This window comes from Furipterus horrens, unplaced genomic scaffold (genome assembly GCF_987537825.1).
Source record: "Furipterus horrens unplaced genomic scaffold, mFurHor1.1.pri manual_scaffold_5, whole genome shotgun sequence".
Lineage (NCBI taxonomy): Eukaryota > Metazoa > Chordata > Mammalia > Chiroptera > Furipteridae > Furipterus > Furipterus horrens.
In genome coordinates this window covers 183793445-183812063 of record NW_028327175.1, presented here as the reverse complement: position 1 = coordinate 183812063, position 18619 = coordinate 183793445, and the positions used below count along the sequence as shown (strand labels likewise).

Below are 18619 nucleotides of genomic sequence, written 5' to 3'. Positions count from 1 at the left end.
AAGGACCAGTCAGAAATAAAGAATGCAAAATCTGAAATAAATAATACACTAGAAAGAATAAACAGTTGGTTAGATGAATCAGAGGATTAAATCAGTGATCTGGAAGACAGGATAGAAAAAATACCCAGGCAGAGCAGCAAAAAGAAAAAAAGAATTTTAAAAAATGAGGAGAGCTTAAGAAACATTTTGGACAACATGAAGCATAGAAACATCTGCATTGTGGGACTGCCAGAAGGAGCAGAGAGCAAGGGATCAAGAAATTATTTGATGAAATAATGACTAAAAACTTCCCTAATCTGGTGAAGAAAAAAAGATACAAAAATCCAGGAAGCTCAGAGAGTCCCAAACAAGTTGGACCCAAAGAGGCCTACACTCAGACACATCATAATTAAAATGGCAAGGCTTAAAGACAAGGAAAGAATCCTAAAAGCTGCAAGAGAAAAGCAGGTAGTTACCTACAGAGGAGTACCAATTAGACTGTCATCTGATTTCACAACAGAAACATTTCAGGCCAGAGAGAGAGGCATGAACTATTCAAGGTGATGAAAAACAAAAACAAAAAATCGATGTTACTTTACCCAGCAAGGCTATCATTTAAAATTGAATGAGCTTCCCAGACAAGAAAAAGCTAAAGGAGTCTGTTCACACCAAATCAGTACTGCAACAAATATTAAAGGGATTGCTTTAAGAAGATGAAGAATAAAAAGAGAAAAAAAAGAGAAAAAAAAAACAGAGGAAAATAGTCTAATAATAAAATGGCACTAAATATGTATCTATCAATAATCACCTTTAATGTAAATGGCTTAAATGCTCCAACAAAAAGACGTAGGATAGCTGAATGGATCAGAAAACAAGACCCATATATATGCCACCTCCAAGAGAGCCACCTCAGACTGAAAGATGCAGACAAACATAAAGGGATGGAAAAAGATATTTTACACAAATGGAAAGGGAAAAAAGCTGGGGTAGCAGTACTTACACCCAACAAAATAGACTTTAAAACGAGGGTTATCGTAAGAGACAAAGAAGGACACTACATAATGATAAAGGGAACAATCCAGCAAGAAGATATAATCCTAGTAAACATTTATTCACCCAACATAAGAGCACCTAAATATGTAAAGCAAATCTTGATGAACATAAAGAGAGAGATCAACAGAAATACAGTCATACTAGGGGAAGTTAACACCTCATTGACTTCAATGGATAGATCTTCCAGACAGAAAATCAACAAGGAGACAGAGGCCTTAAACAACACACTAGATCAAATGAATTTAATTGATATCTTCAGAGCATTTCACCTCCAAGCAGTGGAATATACATACTTTTAAAATGCACATGGAATGTTTTCTAAGATAGACCACATGTTAGGACACAAAACAAGTCTCAATAAATTTAAGAAGATTCAAATCATATCAAGTAACTTCTCTGACCACAGTGCTATGAAATTAGAAATCAATCACAAGAAGAACACTGAAAACACACACAAAAACATGGAATCTAAATAACATGTTATTAAACAATGAATGGGTTAACAACAAGATCAAGGAAGAAACCAAAGGTACCTTGAAACAAATGAAAATGAGGATACAATAACCCAAAATCCGTGGGACAGAGGGAAAGCAATCCTAAGAGAGAAATTCGTAGCATTACAGGCCTATCTCAAAAAACAAAAAAAGATAAAGTTCAAATAAACAATCAAACTTTACACTTAAAGGAACTTATAAAAGAACAACAAACAAGCCCAAAGTGAGTAGAAGGAAGGAAACAATAAATATCAGAGCAAAAATAAATGAAATAGAATCTTAAAAAAAGAAAAGGTATAAAAGATAAATAAATCCAAGAGCTGGCCCTTGAAAAGATAAACAAAATTGACAAACCTTTAACTAGACTCTAAAGTAAAAGAGAGAGAGAACCCAACTAAATAAAGTCAGTAATGAAAGAGGAGAAATAACTGACACCAAAGAAATACAAAGGACTGTAAGAAATATTATGAACATCTAATGCCAACAAACTGGACAACCTGGACAGAAAAGATAAATTTCTAAAAACATACAATCTTTCAAAATTAATCAAGAAGAATCAGAGAATCTGAATAGACAAGTTATACCTAGTTAAATTGAAGCAGTAATCAAAAAATCCCCCCAAAAACAAAACCCTGGATCAGATGGTTTCACAGGTGAATTTTACCAAACATTCTGGGAAGAACTAACATCTCTCTTTCTCAAACTATTTCAAAAAATTCCAGAGGAGGGAAGATTCCCAAACTTATTTTTTGAGGCCAGCATTATCCTTATTCCAAAACCAGGGAGGAACACTACAATAAAAAATAAAATTATAGGCCCATATCCCTGATGAACATAGATGCTAAAATCCTCAACAAAATGTTAGCAAACTGAATACAGCAATACATCAAAAAGATCATACACCGTGATCAACTGGGATTTATTCTTGGAATGCAAGGTTGATACAACATTCACAAATCAAAAAAATGCAATTCACCACTTAAACAAAATGAAAGGTAAAAACCAATTGATCATATCAATAGATGGAGAAAATGCATTTGACAAAATCCAGTACCCATCTATGATAAAAACTTTCAGCAAAGTAGAAACAGAGGGAACATACCTAAACACAATAAAGGTCATATGCCACGGAGACTGCCAGCCAAGATGGAGGCCTAGACAGACACACTGTCTCTCCCTCCACAACTAAGAAGGAATACAACTACCTCAAAACTAGAGACAACCAGAAGTTCCAGAAAAAAACGAGCTGCATGGAAGTCCAACTAACAAAGATCTAAAGAAGAAATACTCACCCAGACAGGTCGGAGGGGTGGTGCCAGGTCAGAGAGGACTCAGTGTGGTGGCAGCAGCAGCAGTAGCAGCGGCAGCAGTGGCAGGCTGATGGAAAGCACAGTCACACGTTTTAAAGAGTAGAGTAGGACAGTTGGAGAACAGTCCCAGCACCAGACCAGACTGTGAAGCTCACAGTCCCAGCACCAGGGAAAATCAAGCCTCATTGCTTCTGACTGTGCAGACCAGTGGGGGTTGGGGCAGAGAAAGGAACTGCCAGTCTCTCAGCAAAGTACACTTGTTTAAAGGGACCCCACAGTCCTAGAACGTCCACAGGTCCACCCACTCTGGAAACGAAGGCCAGGGCAACAACTAGAGACATGCCAGTCCCATACAAAGTGGGAGAAATGCCTAGAAAAGGGGAGAGCTGAGCAAGTAACATTGTTCCCTCTCAGACCCTTCCCCCACATACAGCGCCACAATGTGGCGAAACAGGTCGCCCACACTGACAAGAAATCTAAGGCTCCACCCCTTACAATGTAACAGGTGCAACAGCTCTACCTAAGACACAGAGACAAACAAACACAGGAGCCTGTCAAAATGAGGAGACAGATAAGTATGGCCCAAATGGAGGAATGGATCAAGGTTCCAGTGGGAGAACTAAGCAACGAGGGGATAGCCAACATAACAAACGAGGAGATAGACAACCTAACAGATGCAGAGTTCAAAACACTGGTGATAAAGATGCTCACAGGCTTGACAGATACGCTTAACTATGGCAGATGCATAAGGGAAGAAGTGAAGGCTATGGTAAATGAAACAAAGGAAAAGGAAGGGGGAGGGGGAGAAGTGGGGAAATGGTGCATGGATTAAGAAGCATAATTGGTTGGTACAAAGTAGACAGAGGGAAGTTAAGAATAATATAGGAAAGGGTGAACCCAATGAAATTTTATGCATGACCCATGGACATGAACTAAGAGAGTGGGATTGCTGGAGGGAAGGGGCGTACTGGGTGAAACAGGACAAAGGAAAAAAAGTTGGGACTACTATAACAACATAATAAAATAGGCTTTTAAAAAATAAATAAATAATAAAAATAAAGGCCATATGCCAGCATCATACTCAATGGGCAAAAAATATAAGGGTTCCTCTTAAGACCAGGAACCTGACTGAGATATCTGCTTTCACCTTTCTTATTCAGCATAATACTGGAAGTCCTAGCCACAGTGATCAGGCAAGAAGGAGAAAAGAAAAGGCATCCAAATTGGAAAGGAAGGAATAAAACTGTCATTATCTGCAGATGGCATAATACTATACATAAAGAACCCCAAAGATTTCACCAAGAAACTACTAGAACTGATAAATGGATTCAGCAAAGTAGCAGAATACAAAAGTCGTCGTCGGCAGCCGTCCGTCTCGAGAGACGATGGCGTAGCTTCTTGAGAGTCTATCTGCACCACCGAGAATGGCTGTGCAGTCCGACTCGGGAGTGACAATCCCTGCCGCACTTGTTACAGGTGAAGGCAGATGGCTGTTGTTGCTGCTGTTGACGCTGCTTCCGCCTCGATCTTTTCTGGACCGCCTCCTCATTGCGCGCAGCCTCTGTGCGTGACATACCTTGCCTGACCGCGAGCCTCCAGGCTAGGCGGTCGTCTGCTTGAACTTCCCATGTGTTGAGATTGATGGAGCATTGTGTCATGTCCTTTTTGCAGATGTCTTTGAACCGCAGTTTTGGGCGCCCTGTCATCCTCTGGCCTTCTGCTAGCTCGACGTAGAGGAGGTCTTTGGGAATATGGCCTGCATCCATTCTTTTGACATGGCCGAGCCACCTGAGGCGTCTCTCACTAAGAACTGCATGCAAACTGCTCATGTTGGCTCGCTTCAGCACCTCGGTGTTGGGGACCTTATCCTGCCAGGTGACATGCAGGACGCATCGCAGGCACCTCATGTGGAAGCTGTTGAGTTTCCTTTCGTGCCTTGCGTAGGTGGTCCACGTCTCGCTGCCATAGAGGAGAGTGCTGAGTACGCAGGCTTGGTAGATGCGCAGTCTGGTTTTCTCAGTGAGGCTGGAATTGTTCCACGCTCGCTGGTTCAGTTTGGCCATAACTGTGGCTGCCCTGGCGATTCTCCGATTGACCTCCAAGTCGACTGACAGAGAGCTCGAGATGGTGGACCCGAGGTAAGTGAAATCGTTGACAACCTCCAGGGTGTATCCGTCGATGGTGATGCATGGGGGAGTCCCCGTGCCTTGAGCCATAACGTTCGTCTTCGTCAGGCTGATGGCTAGTCTGAACTCCTTGCATGCGTGGGAAAGGCAAGTGACTAACTGCTGGAGTCCCTCTTTGGAGTGTGATGTCAAGGCTGCGTCGTCGGCGAAGAGCATCTCACGATGAGCACCTCTTTGACTTTGGTCTTGGCTCGTAGACGGGCCAGGTTGTAGAGCTTGCCATCGGATCTGGTGTGAATGAAGACACCCTCGCTGCAGTCCTTAAAGGCGTATTGGAGGAGCATGGAGAAGAAGATTCCAAACAGCGTAGGCGCGAGGACGCAGCCCTGCTTTACTCCGCTGCTGACTGGGAAGGCCTCAGAGGTTGCGCCGTTGTAGGACACCGTGCTGTGCATGTTGTAGTGAAAGGACATGACCACAGCAAGCAGATGTGGTGGACAGCCAATCTTCCGTAGCAAGCTGAAGAGTCCGCTTCGACTGACCAGATCAAACGCCTTCATGAGGTCGATAAAGGTGAGGTAGAGTGGTTTATGCTGCTCGTGACACTTCTCCTGCAGCTGGCGTAGGGAGAAGATCATGTCCACTGTTGATCGGCCAGCTCTGAAGCCACACTGGGACTCTGGGTAGACGCGGGAAGCAAGGGTCTGCAGGCGGGCAAGAGCGACCCGGGCGAATACTTTGCCAACGACGCTGAGGAGAGAGATGCCCCGGTAGTTGTTGCAGTCGCTGCAGTCTCCTTTGTTCTTGTACATGGTGATAATACAAAAGTAGTATCCAGAAATCAGTTGCATTTTTATACACCAATAACAAACTAACAGAAAGGGAAATTAAGAAAACAGTTTCATTCACAATTACTTTAAAAGAATAAAATACCTCAGAATAAACCTAACCAAGGATGTAAAAGACCTGTACACAGAAAATTATAAGACACTGAGGAAAGAAACTGAAGAAGACACAAATAAGTGGAAGCACATACTGTGTTCAAGGATAGGAAGAATTAAATCATTAAAATATCCATGCTACACAAAGTAATCTATGGAGTCAATGCAATTCTTATCAAGATTTCAATGGCATATTTTACAGAATCAGAACAAATATTTCAAAAATTTATATGGAACCACAAAAGGCCCTGCATAGTAACAGCAATCCTGAGAAAGAAGAACAAAGTTGGAGAAATCATGTTACCTAATATCAAACTATACAATGAGACCATAGTAATCAAAACAGTATGGTACTGGCATAAAAACAGACACATAGATCAATGGAACAAAATAGAGAGCCCAGAAATAAACCCACACCTTTATAGTCAATTAATATTCAACAGAGGAAGCAAGCACATAGAATGGGCTAAAGATAGTTTAATCAATAAATGCTGTTGGGAAAATTGGACAGACAAATGCAGAAAAATGAAACTAGAACATCTTCTTACACCACACCACAAGAATAAGTTCAAAATGGACCAAAGACTTAAATGTTTGAATGAAACCATACAAATCATAGAAGAAAACATAGGCAAGAAAACCACAGATGTTGCTTGTAGAACTATTTTATCAGATATATCTTCCTGGGCAAGAGAAACAAAAGAAAAGATAAACAAATGTGACTATATCAAACTAAAAAGTTTTTCCACAGCAAAGGAAAACATCCACAAAATAAAAAGGCAACCCACGAAATGGAAGAATATATTCACCAAGACATCTGATAAGCGGTTAATATACAAAATTTATAAAGATCTTACAAAACTCAACACTAAAAAATAAACAACCCATTTAAAAATGGGCAAAGGACATGAATAGGCACTTCTTCAAAGAGAATATACAGACGGCCAATAGACTATGAAAAGATGCTCAACATCACTAATCATCGGAGAAATGCAAATTAAAACCACAATGAGATACCACCTCACACTGGTCAGACTGGCCATCATTAACAAATCAACAAACAGCTTGCACTGGCGAGGATGTGGAGAAAGGGGAACACTTTTGCACTTTTGGTGGGAATGCAGATTGGTGCAGCCACTGTGGAAAGCAGTATAGAAATACCTCAAAAAATTAAAAAAGGAATCTGCCTTTTGACCCATTGATCCCACTTATAGGAATATATCCAAAGGAACCCAAAACACTAATTCAGAAGAACATAAGCACCCCTATGTTCATTGCAGCATTATTCACAATCTCCAAGATATGGAAGCAGCCCAAGTGTCCATCAGTAGATGAGTGGATAAAACAACTACGGGCCATTTACACAATGGAATACTACTTGGCTATAAAAAAAAAAAAGGAAGAAAATTTTACCCTTTGTGACAATATGGATGGATCTAGAGAACATTATGCTAAGTGAAATAAGTCAGTCAGAGAAAGACCAGTACCATATGATTTCACTCATATGTGGAATCTAATGAACAGACTGAACTAACAAGCAAAATAGAGACAGACTCAGAGAGCAGGATGACAGCTAAGAAGGGGAGAAATTAGGGGTTACAGAGATTGAGCAGAAAGAAAAGAAAAGGACTCATGGGCATGGACAACAGTGACTTAGTGATTGTTGGGGGAGGGGAGAATAAGGGGACTAAATGGCAATGGGAAAAAAAAAACAATTAAAAAAGTTTTTAAATAAAGGATGTTGGTGCTTCTTATATGTGAAACTGTCAAGTGATTGGATACCAAGCTGCATATATAATATTCACTTGGACTCTGAATTTATTTACTAAGGACACAGCTATTAATCAAAAATACACTAACATTTACTATCTATTACATTATATTACTATTTATCTTCTATGACTTCAAGTAGTCCCTTACAACAACCCTAAAAGTTTTTAAAGGTGGGAATTAATAAATCCAGTAATTGGAAGAACCAGAGCTTACCCAAGTCCATTTTGTCTCCATCCCACACCTGATTCCACCACCCCTAAATCCCCTTCTCAGCAACACCCCAACTGTACCTGCACACAGGTGCCCATCCATAGGCACCACACATACTAGCTTGTGCAATGCCCAGGTGCCACATTTTCTGCATCAACTACAGATTATGAAAAGGGATGCCAAGTGAGAAACACTCAAACATTAACTCTGAAAGAGTAAAATCAATTTAATTTAAACAGCCCTTCTTCCCCACTGCACAGAAAGTAGCCACTGAGCAGTGGAATCCTGATGGACTTGACCATCTCTGGCTTAAAAACAACCTCTTCAGAGGAAATTTCCCAAAGTGTCAAGTGGCATAATTCTAAAATGAAAACTAAACATCCACAGGGAAATAAACTCCGTGGTTATAAATCCTATGAGGAAACAGTAAAAATGTCTCTGCCTACATAATGGCGCAACACATTCCACAAAGACAAACATAAACGTAAGTTGCTGCCTACTTTAAAAATGAAGAGGTGTGACAGATTGGCTCCGGCCAGTTTGCTGAGTCCTGAGTATGACCGCCCGGAAAAGTACAAGGCCCCAGAGCTGCTCTCAGGCGCTCTGGGAGAGGGGCCGGCCAAACTGGGTTTATTTCTTCTAATGCTCAGACAGGAAAGTACAAATCTTTCTTTGGAGGTTTATAGAAAACAAGACTGGCTTATTGAGAGTACAGCCTTTCTGTTGCTTTCCCCACAATAACAAGAGGATTTGGAAACACACTTGGGTTTATGAAGTATAAATCCTGCTTAAGTCTATAGAAGTTCAGACATGTGATGGTTCTTTGGAGAAGAAAGCAGAACCTGTGTCAGATTGCAATGAGCAATATTCTTTGTTTTTGGAGATATGGCTAAATCTCCAGGTCTTTGACAAGGGGAGTCAAGAATAGGAAACTCATTTCAAATCATATCTCAGGTAGATGTCTGAGGCAAACTTAGATGAAAGTCATTAGTTTCTTTTTCTATTAAGCTACCAAGCACAAGTGGAATAGTGGTCTCCTTTTCTTATTTCAACCTGAAATCTGTTAAGAATAAGAGCCAAGATTTCTGTTCTAAATTTTCAGAGACCTGCACAAAACTGTTCTTTTTCCTTTTTCCTTGAAAAAAAAAAAAAAAAAAACAAGGTGTGAACAAAACTGTCACTTAACAAGGTAATTAATACAGGGAAATATAAATAGCTGCTACAGGCATTTCTTTCTCATCTCAAGCATTGCTGATGCCAAAGAGATCACCATCTATATCACAGTGAGGGTACTAAGCCCACCTGATGGATAGGATGCTTTAATTGTCTTGATTTGGTAACACGATGGCCTGAATTAATTTCGGAATGATTTTTCATAGATGAAAAGAGTCACAGAGGCAAAATGCTTCCGCAGGCAAATCTTCACATCTGTAAACTTAAACAGTCTTATAATGAACCACTTGATTTTCTGTAATGACCTAAACATGGGTAACGCCAGTAAGGCAGCCAAAAGCTGACCCTGAAATTCAGGGCAAAGCTGGAACAATCTCTGATGGTCACAAACTAGACAGCTAGCACTCAAGTATTTCACCACCTAAACCAAAAACCACACTGCCATCCATCAACATAAGACTCTATAACAAAAATGATTAGAATACCATCTTTGGCAGGCTGTGTTTAGATGAGGTTGTATAAATTTTTACTATACCTAGCTTTCCTTTTATTACAAGAAAAGCAAAGGCTGTTCAATCAGAAAATGAAATCCAGGCACGCAAGTTTTGCTTAGCGGTATTCATGCTGCTCGATTAACTGGATCATTCCATCACCGCTCCCAACCCTTTCTCTCTGCATCTGAAACAACACACAAGCTTCCAGTGGTCCCGTTACCTTTTCCCGCGGTCCACCTTTCTCCCTACATCTCTGCCTGCTTCTCACCATCCCTGTAGCTTACATACTTGAGTCAGGTCATTGTCATGTCTGCTTCTCTCTTTTTTTTAATTGGGAGCTTTACTGTGGTCTTCCCTGTATAATCAGTTATAAGGTATAATTGCTTCTTTCTAAGTTAAATCACTATTCCATCAATTTTATTAGTTTCTTCAGGAAAAAAATGGGGTTACATAATATTTGACCTGGGAGTGCTTCTTCCAATGTCATCAGCTCCGGACTTTCTCTAGGACACAAATTCCGTCTTTAACAGCCTCATTCATGAATCTGTCCCTATGCTTAAACACTTCAGGTGGAAAGAAGGTCACCATATTTGAGGCACCCTGTTGCATTGCCAGGCTGCAGACAGCTATAGACTTACATTTGCTGTAGACCGTCTACTATAACTCACGTTGTTGATACTGGTTCCACTCTCAAGGGCTCCAGAAAATATGTCTAATGCCCTTCCAACTCAGTAGCCCCTCAATCAAATGGAGAGAGCAATTTCACCAGACAGCTACAAAAGCCAAAAGTCACACCAAGTAGGCTCAAGGAACCATGGGGAACCAGAGTGCAGCTCACCCAAAGGGACCAGCAGCGACTTGGCATCACATGATTGTTGTCACAGGTAAATAAAGATCCAGTGCTGACAGATCTTTCAAATTCTCAAAAGAAACATGAAATCTGGATTTGTATATAAAATTTCCCAGTTTTTGAAAGATGACGTGCAAGTCAGAAAATAATTTTAAATACCACGTAGCCCAAATGAAACTCATCTGGAAGCTAGATCCAACCCCACAGAACACAAGTTGGCATCTACTTCTCTAAAACCTGCTCTTCTTGGAACCAGAGGCATGTGGTTTAGTTGACAACGACATATGTTATTTGGGATCCCTTTTTATTTTTGTCCTACACACGAGGCTGCAGAAAAGTTTAAATGTCTTGCTGAGAGCATATATTTCTATATACCCAGAATTTTTCTTCTTTAAACCATTCAAACTAAATGATTTCCTCATGCAAGTCTGCCCACATGAATACCAGTTGGATGTCTCTAAGTTACTTAGATAACTAGCCAACACTATTAGTCATACACCTACATGTGGCCTTAGAAAATTCACTTAGGTTCCTTGAGCCTCTGTTTTTATCTGAGTGGTGAAAATATGACAGTGGAAGCACACTCACATTACGAGGAAACTTGATGATTAAATACAGCAGAGTGGAAGTGCCAAGGAAGCTGAAAGTGCTTGCAAGGAAACCATAGTAATGTGGGCCATAAAATCTACACTATCTCAGGAGGAACAGGAAGAAATATGAGTAATGACAAAGTAGTGAAGTCTAAGTTTTGAAGGGCTTAGTGATGTTGGAAAACTGTTGCATTGGCGATTCTAGGGCTGAGCAACCGCAAGAATATTAAAAATCAAAATTTCAAGACTGATGGAATAATTGGATGGCAACCTGAGGTGGAAGGGAATAAAAGTTGTTAGAAGTGAGGAACTCAAAGAACCGAGAGCCCAGGGCACTGCATGAGTCATCTACATAGCTGCTGAAGTCACCAGAAGCAATGAAAGGAGTAGGCATGAAAAAGCACGCAGTGAGCCCAGAGGTACGGACTTCGGGGCCTGAGAAGAGTGCCTCGGAGAAGGGAGATGGGTAGTAAGTGAATGAAATTTGAGGGCTTGGTGCCTAATATAGCAGGATGGTCCAACTTCAAACATCCTGATAATTTGATGGAGGAAAGAATAGGAATTAAAATAGAAATTCAGAGGAAAGATGACACCTACTCATACATTCAATTTAAAGAGCACAGAGTATGTGACATTTAAGAAGAAAAGGGTCTTCACTCAAGCGGACTACAAGGGAATGAGCCAAGTCTCCATTAGAGCAAGAAGAGGAAGAAGGCAACTTCTACTCAGAATAAAAGGCTGAGGATGTAGGAAGTTTGCTGATCAGAGGTCAGAGTCCAGAGGGCACAATGAGGGAGAGAAGGGGTAGGTGATAGGGTTGATTAGAGCAGAATTAGAATGGGATAGTCAGGAGCTTGTGCAGCCACCAAAGAATGAGGAAAATCTCAACGTCATGATATCGTGGGCCTGATATGATTATTCAAAGTGGTGTATCGGTTCAAGTCTTGCCTCTGAAAATGAAGGTTCATGGCCCAGGAAGCTGTTTTCCCTCTCACCAGTGAGGCTGCAGGTCTAAAGTGCTATCTTTCAAGGAGGAGATACTGTATGTAAAAGCAGCCCTTCTCAACCTGGCTGCCACCTGGGAGCTTTTTAAAATTCCTATTTCTCACACCACAATTGCACCAATGCAATCAGAGTCTCTAGGGGGAGGACAAGACATCAATGTTTTTGAAAGTTGCCCCAAGTGATTCCCATGTGCAACCAAGTTTGAGAACGTGTTGTTTTTCTCCCAAAGATTCTGGGGTAGGGGGTATGGTCTGGAGATTGGGGGTTTTGAAAGCCTTTGTGATGGTGGCTATTACTGTTATTTTCACACATATTGAGTTCCCTCACATCTTCGCAATGGGAAGGAGGGAAATAAATTGTCTTTGTTTAAATAAAATAGTGGTATTTTGAAACTAAAGGAAAGAGATCCTGGCATTGTCTCAAATTAAGTGTAAGAAAGACTAATCACTTAGGTTAGAGGGACACAATTGGCACAATATACTTTAATATAGCCATTCAATCTTCTAATACCTATTTAAAGAACATAATAGGAGGCTCCAAAGTCCAGGAAGGATTCTTGATTATGTCCATTCAGACAGCAGTTAAACAGTCCTAAGATGTTTATTATCCATTTACTTGACCACTTAGAAAAATGTTTTTAAACTTTCCAGGCTATTATTAGGAGCAAAGAGATGATTTTCAGATAATAATAATAAAAGCTGACATTTGGGGGGAACTTACTATCTGCCAGGTGTTGTGCAAATAATCACGTGTGAGTTCCTATAATCCTCATAACAAGTCTGTAAGATGAGTATATCATTATGCCAAATTTACAAATGAAAGTCCAAAGCCTGGAGATATTACCTAACTTGCCTGAGATCAAACATCTATAATTGAAAAGGTGTGGATTCAAATTTAAAAGCTTGTCTAGTCCCCAAACCTGTGTGCTCTTATCCACTATGCAATCCTGTCTATTTGTAAGATTCCATTAGATATGAAAGGGTTGTGGACAAAGATGGATGAATTAGCCTTAGAGAAAAGCAAAAACATGCTGTCTTGCTTGATAGAATAAAACAGAAAATGGGTAGCTGGGGAAAAGAATGTAAAGGAATTTGAAAGTGAAGAGGAAAACAACTCAAAAATACTAAAATTTATACGGACACCTTTATCTTTCTAAAGTGCTTAAAATATAAATTATATACAGTAGAAACTCAAAACATATTGTTGACTAAATGTTCTTTCAATTGTCATTGTATCAATAAATAAAAAATCTCAATGGAAACAATTGATTTGTGAAAGGGCTCAGGTTCTAGAAGCCTTTTGTTCATTTCTTCAATTCTCATACTACAGCTATATTGTCTGTACAAATATCTTTTAAAATATAAACATTAGAAAGAAAGAAAAAATAAGGAAGAAAGGAAACACTCTTTCTACCAGTAAAGAGCCAGCTAATAAATGGAGAAGAAGTGATAAGATAAGAAAATCACCATCTGGCAAAATATATTTGTTGTTGATTCAGGAAAGAATCATCAATGCTGCTAAAACTAGTGGGTAAACTTTGAGGAAAGAATATTGGCATAGTATGAGAGTATTATCTACTAGATATTTATTAGTTACAATGGGTTGAAGAGTAAATTTACAACGGAGAAACATGAAATATACCACCTTAAGCAAACAACCAAACTTAATGGAATTTACTATCTGCCTCCTGATATGATGTGTGGAAAAGGACTCAGCATCACTTCTGTAACTTTCCTGCCAAAAATGTATGACCTAAATTTAACCATAGACAGAATTAAACAAAATTGATTTAAGTTTGAAAAATAATCAATGCTATGAAATACAAAGACTCAAGATCTGTTCCAGATTAAAGAGGTCTAAAGAGATATGACAATTACATATAAGTTATTGGATTTTCATTTGCTATAAAGAACATAAATAGGACAATTTGCAAAATACATCAATGTTAATTTTCTGAGGTTGAGTTTATTGTAGTTATGTGACAGAGCTCCTTGTTTTTAGAAAATATGCTCTGAAATATTTAATGATAATGAGGCATCACCTCTATAACTTACTCCTAAATGAACTCAGAAAAAAATAGATAAATAAATAAAGCAAATGTGGTAAAATGTTAACAACTGGATAATCTGGGTAAAGAGTTTCAATAAATTCCTTGCACTATTCCTGCAACTTTTCTATAAGTCTAAAAAGAAGTCAAAAATTAATAAGCCTATATATAAACCCACAAGCAATTTAACTATCTCCCAAAACAGACTTCCTTACTTTTTAAAGAAAGACAATAAAGTCTAGACACTCAATAGTGTAATATTCACAGTATCTAACACCCAAAGGAAAGTTATCACATACATAAAGATGTAGAAAAAGATGACCCAAGCCAGGGAAAAAGTTCAGGCAATAGAAATAGCCATAAATGACAGAGATTATGTAATTAATAGATAGGATTTCAAAACAACTATGGTAAATATGCTCAGGGATGCAAAGGAGAGCGTGAACACAGAGAGGAGAGAGATAGAAGATTTGAAAGGTAAGCACATGAAGCTTCTAAAGCTGAAAAATACAATATCTGAAATAAAAAATGCACTGAATGAGGTTTAATCACAGAGTAAAAAATGGACAAGGAAACAGTAAGAAAACATTAAGACATAGCAACAGAAACTATCCAAAGTGAATCACAAAACTACAAAAAGAAAAGACTGAAAATGAACAGAGGAATCAATGTCTATAATATATTATTAAACTGTCTAAAATAAAAGTAAAAGGAATCCCAAAAAGCGAGTGTGCACAAAAAATAATTTTGAAACAATAATGTCTAATTTTTTCCATTTTATAAAAACTATAGGCCTAGACTCTCAATGACCCCCCCCAGCAGGATAAACATAAAGAAAACAACACAAAATCTTAATCATAATCAAATCCTAAACATCACTTTTAAAAGACAAATTTTATAAAGCAAAAGACATTCAGGGGAACAAAGATAAGAATGCTGCACACTTATAATCAGAAATAATACAAATCAGAAAACAATGTAACAAACAGAGAAGAAGTTGGTAAAAGAGGATGAACTTTCAGATATATGGTGAATAAGGGCTAGGAATTTTAGTATAACATGGTGACCATAGTTGATAACACTGTATTGCATAATTGAAAGTTGCTGGGAGTAGAAGTTAAGTTCTAATTACCCATCTCAATAAAAGGTAAATATATGAGGTGTTAATTAACTCAACAGGGGGATGGGGGGGTCCTTTTAAAATGTATCTATATATCAAGTCATCATATTGTATACCTATAAATATCTTACAATTTTGTCAATTATACCTCAAAGCTAAAAAAACTAAGTATAAAAGCAGACTGGAAAAGAACAATGAATGAATGGGACAAATAGAAAACAAACAGCAAGATGGTTCTATCGGCAGCCGTCCATCTTGAGAGACGATGGTGTAGCTTAAGAGTCTATCTGCACTGCCGAGAATGGCTGTGCAGTCCGACTCGGGAGTGACACGGTATCTGTCTCCTCCCGTGTTGAATCGACATCTTGCGATGACGCTGGAGTGTCCTCTCCAGTGGAGCTGAAGCTACAGAGCCTGGGCAGGGTGATATGGAGGGTCTGCTGTTGCCCATGCAGCAGACCGCCCCTCTCTTCGCAGCTGGAGGGTCCAAGGGAAAGACTGAGTCAATACAGCTTGGCTTCAGGTGCGCCGCAGGAGTTGCCGGTGTTGACTACAACGTCAAACCGCCTTAGGGACTCCGGCTCCGGATTTTCTGTCGGGGTTTACTCCCTTAGCCTTTCCCCTGAAGAGGTATGCTGCAAGGCAGCGGAGGTTTTTTGGAGTCAGAGTTTTCCTTCTCTGATGTACCCTGACTGGAAGATCGAACCAGCGACACTTAGCTCGCAGGCCGACGCTCAATCCACTGAGCCAAACCAGCCAGGGTTAGCAAGATGGTAGACCTAAACTAAATAATATTGATAATTACCTTTAATGTAATTGATCTAATCCCTCCTATTAAAAGGGCAAGATTGTAACACAGAACTTTAAAAAAAAATGAAAGCAATCTCCAACTATATCTACAATGGTGAATTTTAATATAAAAATATCAATAGCTTAAAAGTAAAAGGTTGTATTCTGACTGATGTGGCTCAGTGGGTTGGGCATCACCTGCAAAGCCAAAGGTCACTAGTTCGATTCCTAGTCAGGCCTCATGCCTAGGTTTCAGGCCCCGACCCTGATTGGCAGTGTGTGAGAGGCAACTGATAGATGTTCCTCTCTCTTTCTCCCTCCCTTCCCCTCTCTCTAAAAATTAATAAAGTCTTTTTAAAAAAGTAAAAGGACATGAAGAGATATAAAAACACTAATAACAATAAAGCTGGATTCACTATATTAATATAAGACAAAGTAGACATTTAAGATAAGCAATATTACCAAGAGAGAGATTTCATAAAAATAAAAGGGTCAATTCATCAAGAAAACATAATCCTTAATGTCTATGCACTAATTTCGAAGTTTCAAAATACATGCACCAAAACTGACAACAGTAAAAGAATAAATAAGCAAAGCTACAACTATATTTGGAGAGTTAACACTTCACACTCAGTAATTAATAGAATAAATAGGCAAAGTCAATAAAAATTTAGAAGACTTGAGTAACACTAGCAACTCATTTGACCTAATTGACATTTATATAACACTCCACCCAACAAAAGCAAAATATGCCTTTTCAAATTCACATAGAACAAGCACCACCAAGATAGTCATACTGTGGCTTATAAAACAAGTCCCAATAAATTTGGAATAATTCAACATATACTGGATATGTTCTCTGATGACAACAGAATTAAATTAAATGTCAGTAAAAGGATATCTAGAAAAGCACCTAAATGTTTGAAAAATTAAAACATGATTATAAGCAGCCTATGAGTCAAAGAAACAGTCATAAAGGAAAAGTAGAAAGCAGTTAAACTGAATCATAATGAAAATATCACATATTAAAATGTGTGAGATGCATTTAAAGCAGAGCTTAAAGGGAAGTATATAGCTTTAAAGGCTATATTAAAAATAAAGAAAAAGACTAAAGTAGACTGATTACCTTAAGAAGCTATATGTAGAAGAGAAAATAAAATTTAATCCAAAGTATCAGGAAAAAATACTATTAGGGCAGAAATCAATGAAAAAAAAAAAACCTGACAATAGAGAAAAATTAATGGAACAAAAGGAAGATTCTTTGGAGATATTGATAACATTTTATTGATAAATTTTTAGCTAGACTTTCAAAGAAAAAAGGAAAGACAATTCAAATTACTAATATCCAGAATGAAATAGGGAACCTCTGTTCATATCCTAGCAAGGTTAAGGGTAGTAAGAGGATATTCTGAAAAACTTTATATCAATAAATTCAATACACATGAAATACACAAATTCTTTGACAGACCCAAATAGTCAAAAGCAGCACAAGATGAAAGAATAAATCTGAATAGCCCCATATCTATTTAAACTTTCCTATAAGAAAACTTGTAGATTGCGGGAGAGGGGGGTGGGTTGGGTGGGGGAGAGAAATTAGGGGAAAAGGGGACAACTGTAATTGAAAAACCAAAAAAAAATAAAAAATAAAAAAAAAAAAGAAAAGAAAACTTGTAATTTCATATGACTTTACTGTTAAATTATATCAAATATTTAAAGAATAATAACAATTCTATACAAAATATTTCAGGAAAGAGTGGAGGAGCATTTCCCAATTCAGTTTTGAGGCCAGCAAAAACTTGATACCAAAAACAGACAAAGACATTGTAAGAAAAGTACAGACCAATAATCCTCATGATCATGGTTGTAAAAGTCTTATAAAATATTGGCAAATCTAACTCAACAATAATAACAATAAGGATATGTTGTGACCAAGTGGGGTTTACGCAAAGACTACAAAGTTGGTTTAATATTTAAAAATCAAAGTAATTCACCATGTCAATAAAATAAGAGGAAAACAACATGATTATCATTCTATCAACATATGCAGAAAAGGCATTGACAAAATTCCATATCTGTGTATGATTTAAAACTCTAGCATATAATAAATAAAAGCATCTAACTAAAGGCATCTATGAAAATCCTATAGCTAACCTCATACTTCAGGATGAAAGACTCAAACTTCCCCAGGCCAGAAGACCAGGAAAAAGGCAGAGATGTTGTGCTCGCCACTTCAGTCTAGCATTGTACTAGAAGTCCTGGCCAGTGAAATTCTGGTGATTATGAACAAACAAAAAAACAAATAATAGAAAGCATACTGATTAGAAATGAAGAAAAACCATCTTTATTTGTAAAAAACATGATTACTTTCATAGAAAATCTGAAGTAATTCCAAAAAGCTGTAAAACAAATGAATTTAGCAATGTCATGAGATACAAAATTAATATACAAAAATCTATTGTATTTCCACATACTAATAATGAATGGAAAATAATATTTAAAATATCATTTACAATAACATCATAAAATGCAAAATACTAAGGCATAAATTTTATAAAATATGTTCAATATCTGTACACTGAAAGCTACAAAAAGGTGGCTGTGAGGAATTTTAAACTGATAAGAACAGATACTACACTTGATCTTAGCCAAAAGGCCAAGAAGCAAT

The 18619-nt window shown here is 38.2% G+C and overlaps 1 pseudogene; it reads right to left on the bottom strand.

The window, feature by feature from the left end:
• Nucleotides 1-18490: 18490 nt before the first annotated feature.
• On the bottom strand, nt 18491-18619 carry LOC150010599 (U2 spliceosomal RNA; annotated as a pseudogene).